This window comes from Amblyraja radiata, chromosome 2 (genome assembly GCF_010909765.2).
Source record: "Amblyraja radiata isolate CabotCenter1 chromosome 2, sAmbRad1.1.pri, whole genome shotgun sequence".
NCBI lineage: Eukaryota > Metazoa > Chordata > Chondrichthyes > Rajiformes > Rajidae > Amblyraja > Amblyraja radiata.
This window is the reverse complement of record NC_045957.1, coordinates 113,001,855-113,025,956: the sequence shown is the minus strand read 5'-3', so window position 1 is coordinate 113,025,956 and position 24,102 is coordinate 113,001,855. Positions and strand designations below refer to the sequence as shown.

Below are 24,102 nucleotides of genomic sequence, written 5' to 3'. Positions count from 1 at the left end.
TGGCGTCTCGTGATGGGCCAAATGGCCTAATTCTACTCCTATCACTTATGACCGTATCACCAAGAACTCAATGGACTGTTCTGCACAATCTGTACTGACTGGGGTGATAGTCTTGCTGAGCTGTATGCAAAAAAACCTGTGCATACATTAAAGAAACCATTGAATTTAAATTAAATAAATCTGCAATTTAAATGCAAATAGCTGCACTCTGGTGAACGTGGAAACACCTGATTGCTCCCATAATGTTTTCACGGGAAGAGAATATGCGATCCATCAATGTGGTTAACTCGAAGGTAGACACAAAATGCTGGAGTAACTCAGCGGGACGGGCAGCATCTCCGGAGAGAAGGAATGGGTGTCATTTCAGGTCGAGAGATGCTGCCCGTCCCGCTGAGTTACTCCAACATTTTGTGTCTACCTTTGATTTAAACCAGCATCTGCAGTTCTTTCCTACACAAATGTGGTTAACTCTTTCACTGACTTTCGCCAGTGAAATGCATATACCATGAATCAGATTATATTTCTAAAGGAAAGTGTTTGCACGTTTGACTCGCTAGTATTTATACTCTCTAAACCGTGTCTCTGAATTAAAAAAACAAAACTTGTTGATGTGTAGGATTTTGAAAATACCAAATGTGGATAACATTTGGAAAACATGTGGATAACATAGCATTGTACTCAGTTCCTATGAAGTAGTTCAGTTTATAGTTTAGCTTGGTCTTAAAAATGCATCTGGGAATGAAAAAAAAAGATTCTGAAAATTTCCCGACAAATGTCTAAAAATAGACTTCAGTGTCTATAACTTGGTTCTCCATTTTATTCTGCAATATACATCAAATGGATATTTATTTTAGAGGCACAAGGAATTGCAGATTCTGGTTTACCAAAAAGGACACAAAGTGCTGGAGTAACTCAGTGGGCCAGGCAGCATCTCTGGAGAAAATGGATAGATAGACGTTTCAGGTCGGGTTGGTAATTCTACCTGGTTTTATTAAAAATGGCCTTTTATTACAATCTGTGCTGAGATTTCAACACCTTGGTTTATACTGAAGGAAAATTATAACTAAACAATACATATGTAAGCATTGAGGTGGTGATTCTGTATGAAAGTCCTTGCCTTAGTCCTGTTAAAAGACTAATAGGATTCAAATGCAAAAAGCAAATCTCAGGGATGAAAGTGATTTAGAATACTGGATTTGTTCCGTTCAATCGAGGACCAACAAATTGTACACCATTTGAGAAACAAAGCATTTTATTCAATGTTACGATTGTCTTAAAACATGTATCTCATGTTCAGATTTGCATCAGATACAGTGCGGCACTTTAGATTACAGTGATTTATTTTCTTTTAAAAAAAGCATTGTTAAAGATTTTTAATCTCTGAAGACTGCATGTTTTGCACTTAATCGGTCATTTACCTTGTATTAAATGGCAATCGGGGAAACAAAAAGATTTAAAACAATGCTTTTACGTTAGGGATATTTACTTACAGTTTTGTGGATAAAAGAAACCCTGTTCGGATTTTTTTTAATTTGCCTCCCCACGATTTTTATAAGGCGTTTTTGCTGACAGAGTACAATCCCGTAGCTTTCTAGGCAGATGTAAGTATATTTTGGAAGAAGATTCTACGCTGGTTGATTTTGATTAATGCTCTCAAAATTAATATTGCCGGCACCGTGGATTGCAAGGTTGATTGCGCAGATTGATAGCCTTTTTTTTTGCCATGGTCTTCATCCTCTGGTGGGATTCCCCCTGCAAACAATGGAATGAGCAGCACCAGCCTGCACTCAGTGTTTTAAGAGGACACTGTGCTGTGCAGCCTTTTAAGGACCTTTATTTTTTGGCTGGGGATCATTTATCGGGTTAAAACCCACTGCGTTTGGACTGTGTGGCTCCAAGCGGCCGATTTAAACCACTGTGAATGATATCAGAAGAGGGTCCGGTCCGAGTGTTACTGGAAAACCGAACTGATCCTTATACGGCCACAGATTTGAGAAATGGAAAACCTTTTTCCAAATCCTGCAGCGCCCTGAACCAGCTCCATAAAACACAAAAAGACACACAATGAAGGAAAATGCTGTCAGGACAATCCGTTTACCTCTATCACCATTAATAACATTTAACTCAATGCAGCCTCCTGATGGAATCGCAGTCCCTGCAGTATTGTTACTGAGGGATGGGAATGTTTATTCATATTAAGCACCCACCTTTTGACAGCCTGTCAGATCCCAATGGAGATTTTCTCTTCCCATTATGAATTTCTCTACATATATACAAAATTCCGATCGTACCAACCTATGCGAAAGGTGAATCCGGGATGATTTAATCCATTAATTATTCAGCTGCAAGTGCCTGGTGGAATTGCTATGTGCGCAAGGGGGTTTCGGTGGCATGTTGCAATGCAGACTCTCCATTAAGGCTTTAGTTTTTTTTTTATTCCTTCAAACGCATCCTCTTCCCCCCCCTCCCCTCCTTTGTACAACTGTCCCTGGAGGGGCTCTGGCTCACGTGCCATATGCATCAAATTGGCAGCATCCTAAACCTGCTACTCACTCCCGATGCAGCCTTCGCTGCCTGTAATTTATATATATATATTTATATATATATATATATTTTGCTTTTGGCTCGTTAGACGCTGAAACCTGGCCTTGAGTGCAGCTCCTGAACTTGAAGCAGAGATATGCAAAGACGCAGCCAGGATAACAAAGATTGCCCATCCAGGTGATAGCACCACCGCTCCCCCCTTGTTATCCCGGCGTTGTTTCTGTCCCCCGGCTGCGTTGCATCCCTTCAAGTGAAATCCCTGGAACGGTAGAAGAAAACAGGTTGATCTATTCATTCGGTAGCTGAAGGCAGGGATGGAGACAGGCATCGAGAGGCGGTTTAATCCCGATGCGGCTGCAGAGATGTACTGAATGGGTTAGGCAGTTTGGGAAATGTTTGTGGCAGCGGCTTAAAAGCTGCGGTGGGGTTAGCGTGACTGTGTGCAAGTCCCGCTCTCTCCGGCACTCTCCAGCAGTCGTGCAGTGCAATCCCTGAGATCCTCCACACGATGGCCAATGATGTTTGGTACCAGGCAGCTGCTGCTCCTGCATCCAACAAAGATATGAAGGGGGGAAGTGGGTCACCAAAAGCTGCCCTTTAATTTGAGTTCTGCGCTGAGCGAGAGAGCCAGGAGCCGTTGTCAGTCCGCTGCTATTATTGCGGTCCCTGATCACTGTTCAGACAGGGAACATCAGGCGGCGAGCTTTGCAAAACAATTTCTTTAAATAAAAAAAAAAGAGGCCTTGATCAAACGGTTGATGAAAAGTACTGTATCCTCTGTCTCAACCCTTGCAGGTATGTCGGCATGGCACAGGAAATATTTACAAAGAGCCCGGCAGGCAAGTCATCCTTCCTCACAGCCTCCCTTGCCCTATATTGTGGATGCAGACTTCATGCATGGTCTCTCTGCTTAACTGCATGCCAGGAAAATTAACCTGTAAATCCAGCAGCCAGTTTCTTCTCTCTCTTTATTTTCTTCCCCCCTCCCCCTCCCCCGTTTTTTGCGCTCCCCGGTAATATTTTCCTTCCATCGGAGCGGCGGCGTGGGGTGAGACGGGATCCCGTCACTGCTTTGTTCCTGCTGCATTGGCTGCTTTGCCGCACTGCGACTGGGAAGCTGCAGCAGTCGGAGCCACGGAGCTCTCTGGCAGAATTGCGATCGTGAGGAGAACCAGCAGCACAGTGACACTGCAGTCAGCTGACGTTGTGTGGTGTTATCATCCCAGTGGTGCTCCGCAGGCTTCACCCGACGTCCGCGTGTAGCGTCGCACGACGAGGGTGGGGGGGGGGGAACCCTCCTCCTCCCAGCGACGGGGGGGAAGGCCCCGCCGAGCGCCCGCAAGAAAACGTCCCGGCTTCACCTCCCCCTCTTCTACCTGCCTGGAAGATCATCTGTTGGTGTAACTTTTTGGCAGGTGTGCAGAGGAGCGGTGTCCCTCTCTCCTGTGACACAGAAACGGCAGCAAACTTTCCCCTACCTGCCCTGTGAAATGCCTGCATGAATAGCAGCATTAATCGGATCTGCGTAGAAATATATTTAATCCACCCCTCAGCTACAGTGCAGTTCCTGTCGACAGTTTCCTTGGCTGCTGTAACCCCTTAACAGGCAGCGCTGTGCAACTTTCCTCTCCAACCGGCTGCTTAGAATTGGTTCACGTTTAAAAATAGCACGTCCCAAATGGTGGCCGATTCTCAAAAGGTTTGTAGCAGAATATTTAAACTATGCATTAGATAAACAATGGTTGGAAGTATGTGCTTTCTAAGATGATGCTCTGCTTATCATGCTCCTCATTATAGACTTACACAGTCATTTTCCATTTCATAACGTCAACATAGAAATCAGATTAAATAGCTTTGCAACAAATATGCATTGGTTTCATTGAAAAGGACGAAGCAGGATAAGGGCAATAGGCCGCAGTTAAATACAAATCTAAAAATAGCCATGGAATAACAGCAAATTTAAAAAATACATTTTTCAGGGAAGTGCTTTGGGTATTTCTGTCCCTTGTTCGAGTGTTTAAGCGTCAATGAATATGCACTGAAGATAGACATAAAGAGCTGGAGGAACTCATTGGGTCAGGCAGCATCTCTGGAGAAGAAGGATGGGTGACGTTTTGGGTCGGGACCCTTCTTCAGACCCCAGCACTTTGTGTCATGCTACCTGACCTGCTGAGTTACTCCAGCACTTTGTGTATAAACCTGCATCTGCAGTTCCTTTCTATACATGAATATCCACTGTGCTGGTATTGCATAGTGTTCAGGTAAGTGTGGCACGGTGGTGCAGCGGTAGAGTTGCTTCCCCGCAGCACCAGAGACCTGGGCTTGATGCCGACTACGGGTGCTGTCTGTATGGAGTTTGCACGTTTTCCCCATGACCTGCATGGGTTTCTCCAGGCGCTCCTCTTTCCTACTGCATCTCCACAGACGTACAGGTTTGTAGGTTAATTGGCTTCGGTAAAAATAGTAAATTGTCCCCAGTGAGTGTGTAGGATTGTGTTAGTGTGTGGGGATTGCTGGTCGGCACAAAACTGGTGGGCCGAATGGCCTGTTTCCGCGCTGTATCCCCAAATCCTAATTATTAATGAGACAAGTTAAACCATGGAGCGATTTACTGAAATCGCAGCAAACAGTTTGTTTCCGCTAATTATCCCCATCCTCACCACCACCATAACCCTCTTCCCAACTTGTATATTGTATTCCTCCACATTCTCTTCCTAAACCACAATGTATACGTTAGTGTAGATGCAAGGAACTGCAGAGACTGCAGAATTCCAGAGGTGCTGCCTGACCCGCTGAGTTCCTCCAATTCGTTGTGTCCATATCAGTTAATGGTATGGAGTGATCATTTAGATGCAGTTTGAGATAGCTACTAGAAATGGCAGATCTGGATGATTATTTTTCAATTGGTTCTGATCCTTCATTGAATCTGTTGTGATGGAATTGGTCTGATCTAATGTAGAGTGACCACAGAGTGGCCAGGGGCCACAGTTTGAGAATAAGGGGTAGGCCATTTAGAATGGAGATGAGGAAAAACTTTTTCACCCAGAGAGCTGTGAATCTGTGGAATTCTCTGCCTCAGAAGGCAATGGACGCCAATTCTCTGGATACTTTCAAGAGAGAGTTAGATAGAGCTCTTAAAGATAACAGAGTCAGGGGATATAACGAGAAGGCAGGATTGTGGATGATCAGCCATGAACACATTGAAAGACGGTGCTGGCTCGAAGGGCCGAATGGCCTACTCGTGCACCTATTGTCTATTGTCTATTGAGATACTTTCCCGAGTCTGTCCTAATGCACTTCTTTTAGCTGAGAAGGCTGATTACAACAAATATTGATTGTCACAGTCACAGTTGTCACTTCAGGTAGATTTGTCATCTTTTCCATTTACACATGAAACAATATGATCACTGAGGAGGAGGGGCCTGCCACTCTTGAGGGAGAATCCTGGACAGTAACATCGTGGATTTCATGTACGGGTAATATTTTGTTTAAATCAATGTCTTGTTGTCCCCAGGCATCTGACACTTCATGGATTTTGGGGCAGCACATAGAAACATAAAAAAATGGGTGCAGGAGTAGGCCAATCAGCCCTTCGAGCCAGCACTGCCATTCAATATGATCATGGCTGATCATCTAAAATTAGTACCCCGTTCCTTTTCCCCATATCCCTGGTTTCCTTTAGCCCTAAGAGCTAAATCTAACCCTCTCTTGAAAACATCCAGTGAATTGGCCCCCACTGTGGCAAAGAATTCCACAGATTCACAACTCTCTGGGTGAAATGAGGTACGGTGCAAAGAACACGGTAGATTTGCTGGCTCACAGCGCCGGAGACCCGGGTTCATTCCTGACCACAGGTGCTGTCTGTACAGAGTCTGTACGTTCTCCCCGAGACAGCGTGGGTGTTCTCCGGGTGCTCCGGATTCCTCCCACATTGTCCCTGCTTTGTAGGATAGAACTAGAGCACGGGCGATCATTGGTCGCCGTGGACACGGTGGGCCGTAGGGCCTGTTTCCATGCTGCAGCTCTATACTAAAGTAAACTAAAAGACGAAACTAGCAGAAGAATTCCCTTAGTCTTCAGATCATGGGTGCACGTGGTGAGAATTAAGGGAGTACAGCGAGGATCTGAAGATTTTAAAAAAAGGAGTGGAAGGGGTTGGTGAGGAACATTGGAATCAGTGGAAGATAGACACAAAATACTGGAGTAACTCAGCGAGTCAGGCAGCATCTCTGGAGAGAAGGAATGGGTGACGTTTTGCAACCAAGTACAAATCCAATTCCATCTACAAACCTACAAATACGCAGGTGACACCAGCATTGTGGGCCAGTTATCAAATATTGATGAGATGTAGTACAGGAAGGAGATTGAGAACCTCGGGACACAGAAGACAACCTTCATCTCAATGTCAAGCAAGACGAAGGAGATAGCGATCGACTTCAGGAAGCGAAGCAGTAGAAACATAGAAACATAGAAAATAGGTGCAAGAGTAGGACATTCGGCCCTTCGAGCCTGCACCGCCATTCAATATGATCATGGCTGATCATCCAACTCAGTATCCTGTACCTGCCTTCTCTCCATACCCCCTGATCCCTTTAGCCACAAGGGCCACAACTAATTCCCTCTTAAATATAGCCAATGAACTGGCCTCAACTACCTTCTGTGGCAGAGAATTCCATAGATTCACCACTCTCTGTACACATACAGTTTGTGATCAGGCTTATAAAGATTATTGTGTTACATGAAACGTGATATTTAAATTACTGCTTGGGAACTTGAATTCTGCACCATTGATCCTTGGAATCAAATGGATATTCCATGATGGTAACAGGGAACATAAACTCACTTAACTCAATGTGTTGGGAGTTGAAGTTAGCCTGGAGGTTGGTAGCTATGATGTGATTGCAATGTCCTGAAATAAACCTGGTTTCTTCATGCCCATCAGGGAAGGACAAGAGCCATCCTTACCTCATGCAGCCTACATGTGTCTTCGGTCCCAACAAAGCCAGTGACTATATATGTCTCCGCAGTCCAGAAGCAATTAGAGGTCACTAATAAAAAGTGTCACGGTGAACCTGTAAAAACAAGGAAAAGGAGCTATGAACTGATTATACAATTTTGAAATAAGCTGTGTAAAAATATTTATGGTAGACTAAAGTGCTGGAGAAACTCAGCGGGTGTGGCAGCATCTATGGAGCGAAGGAAATAGGCAATGTTTCGGGCCCGAAACGTTGCCTATTTCCTTCGCTCCATAGATGCTGCCGCACCCACTGAGTTTCTCCAGCACTTTAGTCTACCGTTGATTTTCCAGCATCTGCAGTTCCTTCTTGAGCAAAAATATTTATGTTCATCTAACTATTCCGAATGTTCTATTCCCATTTAAAATGGCAATGACAGGCTTAAATTAGAGCAATAACGAGTGGGTAATGCTGAGGTAAGAGCTGATTTACAGCTGATTCAGAACTATTTTATAGTTATTATTTGCACTTCATGAGAGTTTAGTTTAATTTAGTTTAGAGATACAGCACGGAAACAGGCCCTTCGGCCCACTGAGTCCGCGCCGACAAGCGATCCACGCACACTAACGCTATCCCACACTAGGGACAATTTACAATTATACAAAGCCAATTAACCTACAAACATGTATGTCTTTGGAATGGAGGAGGAAACCGGAGATCCCGAAGAAAACCCACGCAGGTCACGGGGAGAACGTACAAACTCTGTACAGACACACACCAGCAGTCAAGATCGAACCCGGGTCTCTGGCGCTGTAAAGCAGCAACTGTGCCGCTGAGAGAAAACAGGTCATCAGATGATCTAAGGCATCAGAGATCAAAGTGAACAGTTTGTGTCACTCGTGGCCCCTCAGTATGATGAAGGATGGTGACCGGATACGCCACCTATTTCTTTTCTCTAGTGATGCTATCTGAGTTACTCCAGCATTTTGCGTCTATCATCAGTTGGTGTCACTGGGTGGTATTGGTATTGAGATCCTGGGCAATCCCTGTACATTTTAGGGTATTAATGGGAAAATAGGGTGGGAGATTGCAACCTTTACGTGGTCTGCCCTGTTTTGACTAATGTAATCAACCCAGCGTGCACAATCAAATAGGATCAAATAGAACAAGTTGTCCTTCAACTTTCGGCTGTGCACGCCATACGCAAGAGGAAGATTGGGAAACTTAAAAAAAAAAAAACTACATGGGGCCCAGAACAAGGGGTCACAGTTTAAAGATATCCAGAACAAGGGGTCACAGTTTAAGGATAAGGGGGAAATCTTTTAGGACCGAGATGAGGAAAACTTTTTTCACACAGAGAGTGGTGAATCTCTGGAATTCTCTCCCGCAGAAGGTAGTTGAGGCCAGTTCATTGGCTATATTTAAGAGGGAGTTAGATGTGGCCCTTGTGGCTAAAGGGATCAGGGGGTATGGAGAGAAGGCAGGTACAGGATACTGAGTTAGATGATCAGCCATGATCATATTGAATGGCGGTGCAGGCTCGAAGGGCCGAATGGCCTACTCCTGCACCTATTTTCTATGTTTCTATGTTTCTATGGGGCAGCTGTCCAATAATTTGTACTGTTTAACACTGAAACTAAAAACTTTTGAAAAATTGCTCTTGGTTTCAAGCTATACTTTTCCACCAAAAAAACAGCTCTTATTAAGCCACTGGATCAGGGTAATAATTATATTGGCCTCTGAAGAATCTGACCTCATTAGAACCTCAGTAATCCTCTGGCGCGTCACCCAGTTTCGATTTTGTAGTGTTTATATTGGTCTCTCTTATTATCCAGCCAGAGAGAATCGGTAGCAACAGAGAAAGTGCCTTATTAAAACAGCAGAGATTAGATCATTTATCAGCTTACTTTAACCAGTGCTGCCGTGAATTGTTCGCCCGACAGTTTTTTTCTCTCCCTACTATGCTCATAATCATAGAGTCGTAGAGTCTATACAGTGAGTGTGGAAACAGGCCCTTTGGCCCAACTTGCCCACACCGGCCAACATGTCCCAGCCACACTAGTCCCACCTGCCAGCATTTGCTCCAAATCCCTGCAACCTGTTTAAAAAATTGGGTATTCACATGCAGTCCCCGAACCAGTAAGAAAATCATGGAACAAAATGGCACCTCAAAAAAGGGGCAGCACAGTTGCACAGCCATAAGGTCGTATGTTCTAGGAGAAGATTTAGGCCATTCGGCCCATCAAGTCTACTCCGTCATTCAATCATGGCTGATCTATCTTTCCCTCTCAACCCCATCCTCGTGCTTTCTCTCCATAACCCCTGACACCCTAGAGTTGCTGCCTTACAGTGCCAGAGACCCAGGTTCGATCCTGACTACGGGTGCTGACTGTATGAAATTTGTACATTCTCTCTGTGACCAGGTGAGTTTTCTCCGGGTGCCCTGGATTCCTCCCACACTCCAAAGAGACGTGCAGACAAAAATGCTGGAGAATGACGGCGGGTGAGACAGCATCTATGGAGCGAAGGATAGGTGACGTTTCGGGCCGGGACCCTTCTTCAGACTGATGTGGGGATGGGGTGGTGGGGCAGGAAGAAGAAAGGAAGAGGCGGAGACAGTGGGCTGTGGGAGAGCTGGGAAGGGGAGGGGAAGGAGGGAGAAAGCAAGGACTACCTGAAATTGGAGAAGTCAATGTTCATACCGCTGAGGTGTAAATTACCCAAGCGAAATATGAGATGCTGCTCCTCCAATTTATGGTGGGACTCACTCTGGCCATGGAGGAGGCCCTGGACAGAAAGGTCGGATTCGGAATGGGAGGGGGAGTTGAAGTGCTGAGCCACCAGGAGAATTGACTTCTCCAATTTCAGGTAGTCCTTGCTTTCTCCCTCTTTCGCCTCCGCATCCCAGCTCTCCCACAACCCACTGTCTCCACCTGTTCCTTTCTTCTTCCCGCGTCCCCCTCCCCCACCCCCACATCAGTCTGAAGAAGGGCCTCGGTCCAAAAATGAGTGGTATTTTGTTCTCTGCTGCTGGGCTCATATCAGGTGGCATGGCCTTCTTCTCTCATCCTTTCTAAATTTATGATTCAAAATGGCTGAAAGGAGCAAAAGTTGGTTGTTTGTGGAAGACTTTGCAGCACTGGAATTGGCTATTTTAATATTGTTTAAATAGATTATTTTCAAATCTAGGACGTTTCTTCATCTCGGTCATTCCCTCTTCTCCCCTCTCTTGTTGGGCAGTAGATACAAAAGCTTGAAAACATGTTACACCAGACTCAGGAACAGATCCCCCCCCCCCCAACCCACCCCCCCCCCCCCCCGTTATCAGACTTCTGAACAGTTAACCCATGAACTAGGGTGTTGTCCCAATCTTCCAACCTACCATATCGTGGACATTGCACTTTTTTCCTCTGGAACTGAAACTCTACAATGCTCTAAAACTGAATTCAACACTCTAGTATATTTGTCCTCGTTGCACTTATGTATGGATTGATTGTACTCATATAATATGACTTTATTTAGTTTAGTTTAGTTTAGTATAGTTTTGTGTAGTTTAGAGATACAGCGCGGAAACAGGCCCTTCGTCCCACCGAGTCCGCGCCGACCAGCGATCGCCACATATTAACACCATCCTACGCACACTGAGGTAAATTTACATTTATACAAAGCCAAATAATCTACAAACCTATACGTCTTTGGAGTGTGGGAGGAAACCGAAGATCCTGGAGAAAACCCACGCGCTCAACGGGGAACGTACAAATTCCGTACAGACAAGCACCCGTAGCCGGGATCAAAGCCAGGTCTCTGGTGCTAAAAACGCTGTAAGGCAGCAACTCTACCACTGCGCCACCGTGCCGCCCTAGTTTAGTTTAGATTTACAGCATGGAAAGAGGCCCTTCTGTCTAGTGAAAGGCCTGGGTGGAGTAGATGTGGAAAGGATGTTTCCACTAGTAGGAGAGTATAGGACCAGAGGCCATAGCCTCAGAATAAAAGGCCGTTCCTCTAGAAAGGAGATGAGAAGGAATTTGTTTAGTCAGAGGGTAGTGAATCTGTGGACTTCATTGCCACAGACGGCTGTGGAAGCCATCAATGGATATTTTTAAGGGGGAGATTGAAAGATTCTTGATTAGTATGGTTGTCAGGGGTTATGGAAAGAAGGCAGAAGAATAGGGTTGAGAGGGAAAGATAGATCAGCCATGATTGAATGACGGAGTAGACTTGATGGGCCGAATGGCTTAATTCTGCTCCTAGAACTTATGAACATGAATTTGCTGGGACCCTGATGAATGGATCTGCTGCAGTCCCAGTCAAAGTCCAAGAGGAAATGCCAAGTGTAGACATCTTGGTCCTCAAGCAGAACGGAGCAGTCGGTTGTTAGGTTTGCTATGTGCCACAGAGGCAGTTTAGTTTAGAGATACAGTGTGCAAACAGGCCCTTCGGCCCACACCGTCCGCTCTGACCAGAGATCACCGCACACTAACACTATCCTACACACTGGGAACAATTCACAATTAAATCAAGCCAATTAGCCAACAAACCAGTACGTCTTTGGAGCGTGGGAGGAAAGGAGATCTCGGAGAAAGCCCACACAGGGGAGAAGGTGCAAACTCTGTACAGGCAACCGCCCGTAGTCAGGATTGAACCCGGGTCTCTGGCGCTGTAAGGCAGCAACTCTACTGCTGCGCCCAGTTGCTTCCCTGCCGTTGTCAGATGTGCTCCAGGGCTGAGCGTAGGGGCGGGGAAGGTGCATGTTCACAGGATCAACTCTGTGCAACATCTGTCATTAATGCTCTTTCCAGCTGTATCCTGTTTCTCTGCCACTCAGATTAATAAGTAGGAAGAGAAGGTTACATTTAAAAAATCTATATAATTAAATGCAAACAGTATGAGTGTGTGGTATCACCCCTTTTGGACATGTATAAACCAATAAACGGAGGTGGTGTAATCTATCCTTTTTTAAACATGTCTGGGCTGATACTTTTTTTGTGTGCGAACAGCAGAAAAGTTAAAACCCAACTTAAACCATATGGAGTCATAGAGTGGAAACAGGCCCTTCAGCCCTACCTACCCACACCGGCAACCATGTCCCAGCTACTCTAGTCCCACCTGCATGCGGTTGGTCCATATCCCTCCAAATCTGTCCTATCCATGTACATGTATAACTGTTTCTTAAATGTTGGGATAGCCCCCGCCTCAACTGCCTCCTCTGGCAGCTTGTTCCGTACACCCACCACCCTTTGTGTGAAAAAATCACCCCTCAGATTCCCATTCAATCTTTTCCGTTTCACCACTAGACTTGATGGTCCGTGACCAATCATCCAATTACAGATATTAATTGGAAATTAAAACAGTAAATGTTTGCCAGCTTGTAGGAGAGATTCTTATCTCTTCAAACTGTGGAGGAGTATTTTGATAAACCTGCTTACTATTTTTTTAAGGGCCTGTCCCACTTTCCCGAGTTATTCACATGTTCTCCCGAGTTATTCAAATTTGGTAGAATAATGTTAGTGTTCATCTCAGAGCAAGATAATTAATTTGCTCTGGTATTCCATCTGCATTCTATCGGGCCTGACCGACTTTCCCGAGTTATTCACAAATTCTCCCGAGTTTTCGCCTTGATTCAAACTCGCAGAATGTTCGTAACGAGTCTGTAGGAGGCCGTAGGAGTTTGTAGATATATCGTAGCGGCTCGTTATGCCAGCCATAGGTACTCATTGCTATTTATTTTACTCGTGAACATTTTTCATCAGGATGGAAAAATCATCCCGACTTACCTGATGCCCCAAGTACCTACAGCTGGCATAACGAGCCGCTACGATATATCCACGGACTCCTACGGCCTCCTACAGACTCGTTACGAACATTCTGCGAGTTTGAATCAAGGCGAAAACGCGGGAGAATTTGTGAATAACTCGGGAAAGTCGGTCAGGCCCGATAGAATGCAGATGGAATACCAGAGCAAATTAATTATCTTGCTCTGAGATGAACACTAACATAATTCTACCAAATTTGAATATTCCTCTAAACAAGGCAATGTTATGACGATAAACACAAAATGCTTGAGTAACTCAGCAGGTCAGGCAGCATAGAAACATAAAAATAAGGTGCAGGAGTAGGCCATTCGGCCCTTCGAGCCTGCACCGCCATTCAATATGATCATGGCTGATCATCCAACTCAGTATCCCATACCTGCCTTCTCTCCATACCCCCTGATCCCTTTAGCCACAAGGGCCACATCTAACATTCTTAAATATAGCCAATGAACTGGCCTCAACTATCTTCTGTGGCAGAGAATTCCAGAGATTCACCACTCTCTGTGTGAAAAATGTTTTTCTCATCTCGGCCCTCAAAGATTTCCCCCTTATCCTTAAACTGTGACCCCTTGTTCTGGACTTCCCCAACATCGGGAACAATCTTCCTGCATCTAGCCTGTCCAACCCCTTAAGAATTTTGTAAGTTTCTATAAGATCCCCCCTCAATCGTCTAAGCATCTCTGGAGAAAAATAATAGGTGAATCCTTTTGGGTCAGAACCATTCCTCAGACTGAAAGTAGAGAGGGGGGGGGGGATGAAATAAACTTGCGGCAAGAAAAGGCAAGCACAGAACATTATTATATTCTGGCCTTTTCTCACCTCCAGTTGATTTCCCTCTTCCACCTCTCGCCCACCTCGACTTTCTGCCTGTAGAAGGGTTCCGATCCGAAACGTCACCTATTCCTTTTCTCCGGAGATGCTGCCTGACCCTCTGAGTTACTCCAGCATTTTGAGACTGTCTTCAGTGTAAACCAGCATCTGCAGTTCCCTCCTACGCATAAGGAAAGGGTTTCAGTTGAATTAATCTATCCGCGATATGCAATGACAGAAATTAAAATTGAGCTGAAAAGCTGAGACTGTGAATGCGGTGAGGTTGGGAAGGAAAGGGGTTGAAGTGGAACAGTGGAGTTAGGTCATGGATGGACATTAGTAAATGAAAGATAATCACCACTAAACATTGGATTGAGTAATAATTTCCACCTTCCTGATCCTATTACTGTTCTCTCGTGTCAAACCATGGCTTTTTAAACTTCAAGTGCTGCTCTTAAAGATTCATCGCAAATACTTATTATCAGGCTCTATCTTCTCCAGTTTTCAGCGATGTGTTTCAGAGACAATAGACAATAGGTGCAGGAGTAGGCCATTCGGCCCTTCAAGCCAGCACTGCCATTCAATGTGATCATGGCTGATCATCCACAATCAGTATCCCGCTCCTGCCTTCTCCCCATATGTCCTGACTCCGCTATCTTCAGGAGCCTATCTACATTCTCCCCACACGTTGCCTGACCAGCTGAGTTATTCCAGCACTTTTGTGTTTTTAAGTCATTCAAATCTTTTTATTATCTGGTTGGAAACAGAGAAACATGGACAATAGGTGCAGGAGTAGGCAATCAGGCCCTTCGAGCCAGCACCGCCATTCAATATGATCATTGCTGATCATCTAAAATCAGTACCCAGTTCCGGCTTTTCCCCCATATCCCTTGACTCCTTCAGCCCTAAGAGATAAATTCGACTCTCTCGTGAGAACTCATGGCTGTGTCTGCTAGTAGTGAGCCTGCCAGCCATGCCATGAGAAGCAACATCCTATGATTGACCGGTTCACTACCAGGGCTGGGGTCCACTACTGCTTATCTTTGGGAGAGTGACTGGTTGCCATCTCCTGAATGCAGCTCTTGTGTCAATGGGTTGTTTGAGGAATGACCAGTTCCCCTCTTCTTGAGGCAGTAACTGGCTACCTCCAGGAATGAGTGGGTTAACCTATGATGAGCGTTTGTCGGCACTGGGCATGTACTCGCTGGAGTTTAGAAGAATGAGTGGTGGGGGGGGGGGAGGACCTCATTGAAACACACAGAATAGTGAAAGGCTTGGATGGAGTGGATGTGGGGAGGATGTTTCCACTAGTGGGAGAACCTCAGACCAGAGGTCACAGCCTCAAAATTAAAGGATGTTCTTTTAGGAAGGAGGAGAAATGTATTTAGTCGGAGGGGGGTGAATCTGTGGAATTCTTTGCCACAGAAGGCTGTGACGGCGAAGTCAGTGGATATTTTTAAGGCAGAAATAGGTAGATTCTTGATTAGTAAGGGGGTCAGAGGTTATGGGGAGAAGGCAGGAGAATGGGGTTAGGAGGGAGAGATAGATCAGCCATGATTGAATGGCGTAGACTTGATGGGCCGAATGGCCTAATTCTACTGCTATTCCTTATGACCTGAAAGGTGAAATCCCTCTGCTACAAACAAGTGATTTCTCTAATCATTAGTTCATAATGTTTATTTCTCTAATTGCATATAACCCCTGCATTCTCTCTCTCTCTCCGTCTCTTCCCCACCCTAGTCGTCCTGCCAGTTCCACTGTTCACATCCATATGTTCCTTTTTTTATCACCTCTTCCACAGCCAACAATGGACCATTGTGAGCTCCACCTTTCCTCAGTCATCGGTGCCGGCTCCGATTTGTTCCTCCAGTTTCCCTCTCCCCTGACTCAGTCTATCTTTGGTGTAAACCAGCATCGACAGTTTCTTCCTATGGTTTCACCCCTTGATCGAACACTTTCACACTCCCTCCTTCCCTCTCGCCCATACTGTGCTACATCTCCTTCCCTCTCCCCTATCTCGCCATTATTAAATGTTCGATGTTAAAACGAAATAATTTAAAATTAAATGCCAGCTGATCAAATACAATCTCAGCAGTTAATGGGGGATGCATTTTGCTTGTGATAAAAACTTCTAAACTTCCCAGCACCTGCTTTTCTGCTGTTGAACCAAACTAAACCGTGCCATATGTATGCAAACAGTTCCCTTATGTTCAGTATTTCTGAAAGCTTTATCAGAACAAAAGTCAGGCACAAGGAGGCTCTTTTACAACAGGGTTGCCAAAGGTAGCGACTTGGGTAAACAAACAGCCAGGTGGTCAGACTTGTCGACTGCTACCTATCATCCATCTGTTCTACATCGCACTGCCCACAGCCAGCATTCAGAGCCAGCTAACGGTGGCACGGTGGCGCAGCAGTAGAGTTGCTGCCTTACAGCGCCAGAGACCCGGGTTCGATCCCGACTACGGGTGCTGTCTGTAGGGATTTTGTACGTTCTCCCTGTGACCTACGTGGGTTTTCTCCGAGATCCTCGGTTTCCTCCCACACTCCAAAGACGTAAGGTTTGCAGGTTAATTGGCTTGGTATAAATGTAAAATTGACCCTATTGTGTGTAGGATAGTGTTAATGTGCGGGTAACGTTGTTCGGTGCGGGCTCAGTGGGCCGAAGGGCATATTTCCGCACTGTATCTCTAAGCTAAACTAAACTAATGCCTGCTTCTTTCTTGTTGGACAAGGCTGCACAATTCTTCAGCCAATTCCCAGGTGCAATGCGATACATACTGTATCGTGCAGGGCTCAACCCACCAGTTCCATTAGTTTCAAAGGTTTCAAAGGTCTTTTATAGACAATAGACAATAGCTGCAGGAGTAGGCCATTTGGCCCTTCAAGCCAGCACCGCCATTCAATGTGATCATGGCTGATCATCCACAATCAGTACCCCGTTCCTGCCTTCACCTCATATCCCTTGACTCCACTATCTTTAAGAGCTCCATGTAACTTGAAAAACTCTTGAAAGCATCCAGAGATGCTTGACTCCACCGCCCTCTGAGGCAGAGAATTCCACAGACTCACAACACTCTACTCTCTGTGTTTATTGTCTCGTGTACCAATTAAGGTATGGTGATATTTGATTAGTTTCGTTTATAGATACAGCAGGGAAACAGGCCCTTCGGCCCACCGAGTCAACGCCAACCAGCAATTGGCACTATCCTATGCACTAGGGACTATTTACCATTTTTACCAAAGCTAATTAACCTACAAACCTGTACGTCTTTGGAGTGTCGACTGAAACCAGAGCACCCGGGAAAAACCTTTGTGGTCATGGTGAGAATGTACAAACTCCGTACAGATAGCACCTGTAGTCAAGATCGAACCCGGATCTCTGGCGCTGCAAGGCAGCCACTCGACCGCTGTGCCACTGTGCCACCGTAATGTAGATACAATTAGTCCTCCTGCAAGTATTGGTACATTGCTATCAAGAGACAATGACATCTATTGCACAGTGCCCCCTCACCTTGACAGGAGTGTAGTAAGGTCATTAATGTTCGATGATCAATGGCCTCCAACCTCTAGACATGTGTAATGGAGATGATGTTGTACTATAGCATACCTGGACAGGTGTTCACAGGGAACTATGACACCAGCTTATAGACACTAAATGCTGGTGTAACTCAACGGGTCAGGCAGCATCTCTGGAGAAAAGGAATAGGTGATGTTTCAGATTGAGACCCTTCATCAAACCCATTCTGGTGTTGGTATAAAAACAGATTTTTAGGTTTAGGTTTACTATTGTCACATGTACTGAGGTAGAGGGAAAAGCTTTGTTTTGCATGCTATCCCGACAGATCGGATATAACAGGTCAAACTCAAGTACAATAGATAGAACAAAGGGGAAGACCCGCGGTGCGGCATATAGTTCTCAGCATTGTAACGCATTGTAGTGCACCAGTTCCATAGACAAGGTCCACTGTCCTCAATGGGGTAGGAATGAATTGGACAGGTTCAAGCTTATGGGCCTCTACTCGTTGGAGTTTAGAAAGTTGGAGTTTAGAAAGATGGGGGGGGGGGAGTGGGGGGGGGGGGGGAGTGGGGGGGGGGGGGTGGGGTGGGGGGTATCTCATTGAAACTTACCGAATAGTGAATGGCCTGTATAGAGAGAATGTGGAGAGGATGTCCAGGATGTGACATCCTGGACATCCGTGTGACTTTCTTATGAAGAAAGACTGGATAGACTTGGTTTATACTCTCTAGAATTTAGGAGATTGAGAGGGGATCTTATAGAAACTTACAAAATTCTTAAGGGGTTGGACAGGCTAGACGCAGGAAGATTGCTCCCGATGTTGGGGAAGTCCAGGACAAGGGGTCACAGCTTAAGGATAAGGGGGAAATCCTTTAAAACCGAGATGAGGAGAACTTTTTTCACACAGAGAGTGGTGAATCTCTGCAACTCCCTGCCACAGAGGGTAGTCAAGGCCAGTTCATTGGCTATATTTAAGAGGGAGTTAGATGTGGCCCTTGTGGCTAAGGGGATCAGAGGGTATGGAGAGAAGGCAGGTACGGGATACTGAGTTGAATGATCAGCCATGATCATATTGAATGGCGGTGCAGGCTCGAAGGGCCGAATGGCCTACTCCTGCACCTAATTTCTATGTTTCTATGTTTCTATGTGAGAAAAGAGATGAGGAGGAATTTCTAGCGAACAGTTCGTGAATTTAGACAATAGACAATAGGTGCAGGAGTAGGCCATTCGGCCCTTCGAGCCAGCACCGCCATTCACTGTGATCATGGCTGATCATTCACAATCAGTACCCCATTCCTGCCTTCCCCCCATATCCATTAACTTCACTATCTTTAAGACCTCTCTCTAATTGGTAGATTCATTGCCACAGAAGGCTGTGGAGTCTGTCAGAGGATATTTTTAAAGCAAAGATTAGCAGGTTCTTGATTAGTAAGGGTGACAAAGGTTATGGGGAGAGTGCAGGAGAATAGGGTTGAGAGGGAGAGATAGATCAGCCATGATTGAATGGTGGAGTAGACTTTATGGGCCGAATGGCCTAATTCTGCTCCTATGAAATTCTGTACCATCTAGCGGATGGGCCGGGAGTAGATGGAATAACCGGGGTGGGACACGAGAGTCCCTGGTACTTAATTGTCCAGGTTACAAGGCATCTGCCATCACTGTCCCCAGAACACAGTGTGTACAAATAGCTCCAACTTAAATAGTCATAGAGTGATACAGTGTGGAAACGGGCCCTTCGACCCAAGTTGCCCACACCGGCCAACATGTCCCATTATCACTAGTCCCACCTGCCAGCATTTGAATAAATTTATTGTCACATGTGATCATTCAAATCTAATTTCTTAAAAATGTTTTGTTTAATTTAGTTTAGAGATACAAAGTGGAAAAGTCCTTCGGCCCACCAGGTCCGCCCCGACCAACGATCACCTGTACACTTTTTCTGTGTTTTCTCATTTTCGCATCCTGTCCACCAGGGGCAATTTACAGAACACAATTAACTTGCAAACTTGCATGTATTTGGAAGAAAAAAACAGCACCCAGAGAAAACCCACGTGGTCACAGGGAGATGGTACTAACTCCATACACATAGAAACTGTAGCAGCTAACAATGGCCTGTTTCTTTTATCAAACAGCTAACATCCTTTATCATCATTACTTATTTGCACATCTTTCAGTCATTGTTCTTTATCTCTCCACATCATCGTCTATATCTCTTGTTTCCCTTATCCTTAACCAGTCTGAGGAAGGGTTTCGACCCGAAACGTTACTCATTCCTTCTCTACAGAGATGCTGCCTGTCCCGCTGAGTTACTCCAGCCTTTTGTGTCTATCTTTGTTTCAAACCAGCATCTGCAGTTCCTTCCTACTCATTTCGGCAGGATGGAATCCGGGTCTCTGGCAACTCTACGGCCCCAGCTGAATTCAAGATTCAAGAGAGTTTATTGTCATGTGTCCCAGATAGGACAATGAAATTCTTGCTTTGCTTCAGCACAACAGAATATAGTAGGCATGAATACAGAACACATCAGTGTGTCAATATACCATTATGTAAATATACTAGACTAAGTGAGACCCGTTCGGTCCCAGTATCACACAGGAGGGCTGGTCCCCCACGCAATATTCCACCTCTCCACCAATTCCAATATTGGTTGCCAGTGGGGGGGGGGGGGGGGGGGGGGGGGGGGGGGGGGGGGGGGGGGGGGGGGGGGGGGGGGTGGGGGGTGGGTGGAAGGGGGATTTCTGGAGTGTTAGTGTTGTGGGCTGAAGGGACTGATTTCCAGAGGGCTAGTATGGACATTGTGGGCCGAATGGATTCTTGGGCTGACAGCTCAGGCACTCAAGCCTGTTGTGCTGGCAGCTCACTCACTCACGGCTATTCCTTGAATATCCATTTCAAGCAGGGTGCAAGGCCACCAAATTCAAGTGCGGTTTCTTACCACTTCAAGCAGGGTGCAAGGCCACCAAATTCAAGTGCGGTTTCTTACCATTTCAAGCAGGGTACAAGGCCACTAAAGACAGCGAGTCGTGACCTCTCCCTCCTCCATCTTGTAGAGACTGAGCCACGCCCACACATCTGAGTTTTATGGTCCCTCCCCCTCCCACCAGAAGGGGCATGGCCTTCATGGCATGATTGACAGGAGAGAGAATCTCAACATTTTTTAAACACTATTAACTCTTTTATTTTTCATCGATGGGAAAATCCTCAGCACCTGATGAGCGGAGGGGGACTCTGAGTAAGATGGCCAAAAATCACAGTCGCACGTGGTAGTGTTTTTTCTAAAATCAATATAAAACGCAAACAGGAAGTGGTCAAGATTAGACTTTTAATTATATAGAAGGCAAGGCAACTTTAATTAGGCAAGGCAACTTTAATTAGGCAAGGCAACTTTAATTAGGCAAGGCAACTTTAATTAGACAGGGCAACTTTAATTAGGCAAGGCAACATTAATTAGGCAAAGCAACTATAATTATGCAAGGCAACTTTAATTAGGGAAGGCAACTTTAATTAGGCAATGTAACTTTAATTAGGCAACACAGCTTTAATATTTCCAAACCAAAGGCAACACAGCTTTAGCATTCCCAAACCAAAGGCAACACAGCTTTAGCATTCATAGCAAAAGGATTTGAGTATAAGAGCAGGGAGGTTCTACTGCAGTTATACAGGGTCTTGGTGAGACCACACCTGGAATATTGTGTACAGTTTTAGTCTCCTAATATGAGGAAAGACATTCTTGCCATAGAGGGAGTACAGAGAAGGTTCACCAGACTGATTCCTAGGATGTCAGGACTTTCATATGAAGAAAGACTGGATAGACTCGGCTTGTACACGCTAGAATTTAGAAGATTGAGGGGGGATCTTATAGAAACTTACAAAATTCTTAATGGGTTGGACAGGCTAGATGCAGGAAGATTATTCCCGATGTTGGGGAAGTCCAGAACAAGGGGTCACAGTTTAAGGATAAGAGGGAAGTCTTTTAGGACCGAGATGAGAAAATCATTTTTTACACAGAGAGTGGTGAATCTGTAGAATTCTCTGCCACAGAAGGCAGTTGAGGCCAGTTCATTGGCTAGATTTAAGTGGGAGTTAGATGTGACCCTTGTGGCTAAAGGGATCAGCGGGTATGGAGAGAAGGCAGGTATGGGATATTGATTTGGATGATCAGCCATGATCATATTGAATGGCGGTGCAGGCTCGAAGGGCCGAATGGCCTACTCCTGCACCTATTTTTCTATGTTACTATGTTTCTATTTCCAAACCAAAGGCAACACAGCTTTAACATTTCCAAACAAAAGGCAACACAGCTTTAGCATTTCCAAACTATATATTCAAACCACATTAAGGGCACTGACAGGTCAGTAAAACCACTCAGCAGTGTTATTCACTGCTCAGACTGAGAGACGTTACCCTTTTGCTCCCCCATCTTCTAGAGACTGACTAAGGCACTAAACACATCCGGATTTTATAGTCCCTCGGGAAGGGGCGTGGTCTTCAGGAGAGAGAATCTCAACATTTAAAAAACTCTTTTATTTTTTATCGAAGGGAAAAATCCTCTTGTCCTGTGCAGCGGAGGGGGACTCTGAGTAAGATGGCCAAAAATAACAGCCGTAAGTGGCAGCGTTTTTTTCTAAAATCAATATACAGAACAACAGGTAGTGGTCAAGATCAGACTTTTAGTAATATAGATACACACATGAATAAATAAACAGATAAAGTATAAATAAACAGATAATGGGCTATTAATGTTCAGAGTTTTGTTTGAGTTGAGTTTAATAGCCTGATGGCTGTGGGGAAGTAGCTATTCCTGAACCTGAACGTTGCAGTCTTCAGGCTCCTGTACCTTCTACCTGAAGGTAGCGGGGAGATGAGTGTGTGGCCAGGAAGGTGTGGGTCCTTGATGATGCTGCCAGCCTTTTTGCGGCAGTGACTGCGATAGATCCCCTCGATGGTAGGGAGGTCAGAGCCGATGATTGACTGGGCGCTCAAGTTGCCGAACCAAGCCACGAATACTATTTCTCATCGTCATTGCCATCAGGTATTTTTCCTTTGTGGAGCTGAAGGTTGTCTAAGCTGATTCAACTCAACACAGCACTGGACCAAGCTACAAGACAGCTGGCAACGAAGTGTGCATGCCGGCAAAGTGTGAAGATTCGTCAGAGCTCCCGCTGCTCAGCCACCCTTCCCAAATATTTTTTGTTGAGCAAAAACAAAAACTCGCCACATGTGTGTGAATTCATGTATGTAAATCGCTGAGAACTTCAGAGTCTGAATAAGGATCTCATCCCGAAACGTTACCTATTCCTTTTCTCCAGCGACGCTGTCTGACCCGCTGAGTTGCTCTCCTTTGCCTTTTGTGTCTACCTTTGGCTATTTAGCATTGAATTCCATTTTCCCTCTCACATTCTCCACCTTGTGTTATTATCCAGTTCAGACCATCGTGCTGAGCCCACAGTGTTGATAAGGTTCAGAAACAAGGGAACTACAGATGCTGCTTGATACCAAAGTTACCAAAGTGCTCCAGCACCTTGTGTCTATCTTGGTGTAGATAAGGCTATTTGACAAAGAAACTACTTCATTATTCAGTGAACATTGAACAAAATATTTGAATAAGTACCTTGTAATACTAGTAAATTATTAATTGAAAGAGATATCCGCAGCTGCTGTGTATTATATTACTGATAAGATAAGCTGTTGTACACCTGCCATGTGTAAACAAATCATACTATCTACTACAGGACACTTGAAATCAAACTTTTCAGTAAAGGTGTTACATTTTTAACAAACCAAGATAAATTTGGAAAAATCATTCATGCTGCCATACTTCATAAAGTATTTGTTATACACTCACATCTGTTTCAAAGTCAGGCACAGCTGAACATACAATATGGTATGATTATATTTAATTGGCCTTTCTAATAAAACCAATGAAGAGCTGTTCTTTTTTTTAAAATTTCCCCTGAAGATATATATTTTTTGCAGAATGTTTTGTTTGGTATATTGTCGCATGTACCGAGGTCATCAGATCATAAGTGATAGGAGTGGAATTAGGCCATTCGGCCCATCAAGTCTACTCCGCCATTCAATCATGCCTGGTCTAACCCTCCCTCCTGACCCCATTCTCCTGCCTTCTCCCCATAACCTTTGACACCCGTACGAATCAAGAATCTATCGATCTATGCCTTAAATATATCCACTGACTTTGCCTCCACAGCCTTCTGTGGCGAAGAATTCCACAGATTCACCACCGGAGGTATGGTGCAAAACTTTTGTTGTGTGCTATCCAGTCAGCTGAAAGACAGTAGATGATTACAATCGAGCTATTTACAGTGATAAGGGAATAAAGTTTAGTGCAAGGTAAAGCCAGCAAAGTCCGATCAATGGTAGTCCGCGTGTCACCGAGGAGGTAGACAGAAGTATAATTCTGTTTAGTTACATTTTGAGCCTTTTTTTTGTAACATTGAGGATA

At 45.0% G+C, this 24,102-nt stretch overlaps 1 long non-coding RNA gene across 1 annotated transcript in view; it reads right to left on the bottom strand.

The window, feature by feature from the left end:
* The window catches only part of LOC116967146, a 106,659-nt gene that overhangs the window by 54,524 nt on the left and 28,033 nt on the right, over window positions 1-24,102 (bottom strand). Inside the window, exon 3 of the long non-coding RNA XR_004410162.1 lies at window positions 7,510-7,616. This is a non-coding gene — a long non-coding RNA (uncharacterized LOC116967146). The remainder of the gene's footprint in view (window positions 1-7,509; window positions 7,617-24,102) is intronic.